The sequence below is a fragment of the Rissa tridactyla genome, chromosome 8 (assembly GCF_028500815.1).
Source record: "Rissa tridactyla isolate bRisTri1 chromosome 8, bRisTri1.patW.cur.20221130, whole genome shotgun sequence".
Lineage (NCBI taxonomy): Eukaryota > Metazoa > Chordata > Aves > Charadriiformes > Laridae > Rissa > Rissa tridactyla.
The window spans coordinates 50559953-50565044 of NC_071473.1; positions in this window are offsets into that span (position 1 = coordinate 50559953).

Below are 5092 nucleotides of genomic sequence, written 5' to 3' on the forward strand. Positions count from 1 at the left end.
TTATCATGTTGCATGCTTAAAATGTTTTATTTCCAATGTAAGAAATACCACGCTCCTTCCCCACTCCGACGCAGGGAGGGTTTCCAGCACACATTCCCGCCAGAGCATCATCTGTTGCCGTACAGCCCAGATTTTCACTCAATACCAAGACGAGAACATAATAGACTTTGGACCCACATGCGCTGCATTTTTGGAATAAGACTTCCACGTTGCATGTTGTTACATTATGTTACAAGGAGCTAATCGCAAGGTGGTTTCTGAATAACTCACCCCCGGAAAAGTTAATTTCCAACGCCGCGGCACGACAGCGCAACATCTGCTCTTGGCCAGTACACGGGGTTTGATAAATAGCATCACTTACATAATATAAATGGGAATTACTTGGTTACAAATCTAATGTGCGTAAGCCTCTGATGCATGTAGTTTCTCTAACATTCAAAAAAACCCACCCCAACCCTTTCACATGTCACAGTTTACCCACTGCTGCATTATCTCATTAACTACCTCCTCCAAAAACAGACTGGGAAAGCAAATCCTGCTGAAAATCCACAGATTTAGGGCACTTAGAAGGGGTGGATGGCGTGCCCCAGAACGTGAGCTTTTGTATAAACAGATGCACAGTGTTCCTGGTCTTTTTTGGTCACGTTAAACTGGAAAAACACAGCATCCTAACCTCTTCCCAAATGGGCCAAGAGCTTCAGGATGCTGAGCTGAAGACCTTTGATAGGGCTTCATCTGGAACATCTGGATGTTCCAGATGAACACCTTCATAGGTGAACATCTGGAGATGTTCAGCTACGAGCCCTTCTTCAGGTTCCCGACGGTGACCGAAGCCAGCGCTGCAACAGGCGACGCCCAGGATTGTCCGGGTGCCCTCCCAACCCTCCAGCACCCCGCTCTTCAGCCCCGCATTACCAAAAAAAGCCCCTTGAATATTGAGCGAAGGGAGTTTGGTGCCCAAGATGGGTATCGGCAAAATGTGAGTGCGTGGCACGAGCGGTGAGGGGCACCCCATGCTTCTGCCCAGGGCTCCAGCACCCCAAAAAGGGCTGCAAAAAACCTCAATGTTTTAGCATTCAGACCTAGTTTCTCCTGTAAATCCATCCCTGGTTTGGAGCCAAATGTCCCAAGCGACGGGTCAGCACCCCACGGCAGCTTTCCCCGTGCCATCACGTAGACCCTTGTCTGCGAGGAAGGTGGAGGTGCAGTCGGCTCGGATGGGGGGGATCTGACTCCCGGCTGGCACTGGGGTGCAACAAGAGGCACAAGCAGCAGAGCAGGAGAGAACAAGCCCCGGCAGGATGCATTTAATAAGCCCAAACCCAGAAAAACAGCCTGCTAACACACAGCGTCTGAAAAAGCAGAGACAACTGGCCACAAAGGAACTAAAGGCATACGAGGATGCTCTCCCCTAAACAGAGGCATATATCCCGCTGCTCAAACGAGGGATTTCTCAATGAGTAGGAAAAAAAGAAAGAAAAAAAAAATAACAGGCCGGAGATTGCAAACCACCCAGCCTCCAGCTGGGCTGAACAGCACCCAGTCTACGTTTCAATTCCCGTTTTAAATAGGCTGCAACGCTACTAGGCACAGCCAGACCATTCAGAGATGAACGAAAGCAGAGGGAAGAGATTTCTACCCTGCTTCGCAGCCAAATACCATTTCGTGTGGTCTACACCAAAAATAAAAAGGCCGCTTCACCAGACGCTGGAGTCTCCATCTCCTAGCAACACCTCCCCACCCAGCGTCCCACTCAAGACCCTCCAGCTCCTGCCGATGCGCAAAGCGTCCCTTCCCCGGTGCGTGCGGATGAGATAGAGAGATACACATACATATAATACACGTAGTTTGTTTAAAAGCCAGAGGGGAAATTTAAGCAGATTCCCCCAAGCCTGAGCTTTCCAGGAGCACGCCAGGCCCTGCAGAGCGAGTGCTCTCAGCTCTCACCGACACTGATGCAGGGGGAAGGTGCTCACCCGCCCGGTGACAGGTTTGCTGCCGAGTAAAGGGCTTTCTGCAAGCCTCCTGTAAACCTTAAACCCCCCCAAATATACCCTGTAGATTAGAAACCTGATTAATATTAATTCATTATTTCTAGTAAACTACATCAGGCTGCAGAAACACTCATGACGCATCAGTTTTGCTCTGAGATTTAGCTACCAACTTTTAGGAACAAGCAAGAGGGCAAAACAATACATCTACACACAGCAGCGCCTCTTAAGCATATTTGTCTAACCATTAAAAAAAAAAACACCAAACAAAAAACAAACCAAACAACGCAAACGCAACCATTTGAGATCTCAGCTATTTGTTGTGGTGCCTCTTTCAGGCAGGGTCAGGGCTTGCCAAGACTGGAAGTGGAGATCAAACAAACCCCACGCGCTCCCGTGCACGGGGACAAGGGGAGAGCTGGGCTTGCGAGGTAAAGGCCTGCGCGGACGGACGCTGCTGCAGCTGCCTGAAGAAGACAGAGCTTTCTCAAGCTTTCCAGGAGACAGCAAACTTTAGATAAGACAATAACAATATTTGTAAATACCATTTCACCTTTAGGTGCATCTATTGTCCTGATTGAACAGATACAGTTTCATTACACTACGTACGGTTTTGTATTACAGCAGCCTTCCTGTTCCTGCCCCGGGCTTGTTGTTTTAGTTATTTATATTACTGGATTTGTTGTTTTAGTTATTTATATTACTGGATTTGTTGAATTAAGTTGTCATTTTATTATTTATGATGGTACAGTTACAAAGTCCGGTCATTATTTTATCAGGTATCCTTTGTTTACACACCTTCCCAAATAGCTCTTTACTACTTCAGAGCGTGGACTGCATTTGTGACTGCCTTCTGCGGTTTCTCAGGGCTCAATAAGAAATGGAGATGTCAAAATTAACACTATTAAAACATGCCAGAACTACTCTTCAAGTACACTAGACCGATTTCAGTGTTCAGCCATGCTGCTTATTCGGGATGAACATACATGGTTGGTTTGGTGTTGTTTTTTTTTTTTTTAAATACGAACTATTCATGTGGTTCAGACAAACTTTACATCCTATTTAGGAGATGAGGGAGAACATCCTGCTTTACTTAGGAAACTTTTTGGACTTTCGGCCAAAATCATCCATTGGGCGACTGCTTGAAAGAGAAACGGATCTGAGCCTCTACCTAAACAACAAACCCCTTCCCCTAGCACAGCTCTGAGTTGAGGAGGTCCCCGGAGAGCATCTCCGCAGGGGTCCCACCACCCAGACGTCCCCGGAGAGCATCTCCGCAGGGGTCCCACCACCCAGGCAAGAGGCACCTGAGGCCACAGGACTGCAAAGCAGGGAGACCTTCACCTTACAGCAATCACACAAGCAAACAGCTGCTTGCCAGCCTGTTACTGTGCAGCATGGCAAGGGCTTTCTTTTTTTGAGTTGCAGTTGTCTTTTTAATAAGTAAAAAGGGAAACCTTCATCACCAAAAAGAGTTGGGATCACTAAATGGGTGTTTCTTTCAGGACAGGGTTTTCCTCCTCCAAAAGTACATTTCTAATGAGAAGTTCTAGCAAGAAGTAGCCCACTTAGAGCAGCTGTGTTATTATTTAATATACAACACCCTCACACCAGACTGCAGTTTGTCCCAGGGCTGACATGCTAAGGCATGGGTAATTCTATCGTCAGGATGAGTTGTTAGCTCATGAGAAACAGCAGCTGACAGCACAGCTAAGATATGGAGATGGTTTCAGCTGGCTGCACTGACTGCCCATGTATTGATGCTTCCTTGCCCATCCATCTGTTTTGTTCCTTTGTATTAACACAGTTACCGACCCACAAGAAGGCTCCTGGAGCTGCTTTGCCAAGTGAGAACTGCCCATCCACCATCACACCCCAACGCACAGCCCAGCAGCTGCTGGCAGTGGGCAGCACCACCATCACCCCAAACTCAGCCCTTCCCAACCACACACGTGAACTTACTGACGCACACTGGGTCTCCACTTCTCCCAGCCTGCAGTCCAGGGTGAAGGACAATAAGGAGATATCCACCGGTGCCACCTGCCTTCCTCCTGGAGCCTGGCAAACACCCAACGAGGCAAGTCCCAACACCCACTGTCCACCTCACAACCACCCTTCTCCACAACACTTCCTTTCTCCCCCTTCAGCCCACTACCCAACCACTCCAGCACAACCCTCCACCCCTTCCTGCCCATGTTATTTAATCCCCATCAATCCCTTATACCCACCCACCTCGTCTCCCAGCCCAGGGTACAGCTGAGCCTCGCAGGTGCTTCCCACCCCACGGCACATCCCTCTTGTGCAGATGTGCTCTACAGACCTGATGCAACTTCCCTGGCTGGTGCCACCCCAAGCACAGTGTCACCAAAAGGAGGGATCAACCCAAGGAAGGTGCAGCATAAGGAGGGCAGACCCCAAGGATAGTGTCACCCTCAGGTGGGTGCCACTCTCAGGCACATGCTCTCCAAGGAGGGTACCACCTCCAAGCAGGTGCACCCCAAAGAGGGTGTGCTATAAAGAACTCAAGCAAGGGGCACTGCAAGCAGGGTGCATCCCAAGCAGAGTCTCACTCTTAGGCAGCTGCACCCTCCAGGCAAGTGTCCCTCTAAGGAGGGTGCCATCAGCTGCCAGATGCCCCCTCTGACAGGTGCCATCCCAAGCCAGGCACACCATAAGGAGGGGGGACGCACCCCAAGAAGAGTGTCCCCATCAGATAGGTGGACCCCAAGGAAAGTGTACCCTAGGGGCGGTGTCACTCCAAGGAAGGTGCACGGCAGGGAGGGTGCACCCGGAGGACACTGTCACCCACGGAAGCTGTCACTCCCGGCCAGGTGCACCCCAAACCAGAGCGCTCAACCCCCACCAGGGCGCACCCCAAGAAGGGCACGCCCAGCGGAGGGTGTCACCCCAGCCGATGCCGCCCTAACGCACCGTCCCCCCCAACCAGGTGCACCCTAAAGAGGGGTGTGTGTATGCGCGTGTGTGTGCGCCCCCCCTCCCGCTCCTGTTCCCCACCCGGCATCCGCGGGGGGCGCGTCCCTGCCCGCCCCCGCGCACCCGGCCCGGCCGCCGCTCCCGCCCCGCCGCCGCCGCCGCCGCCG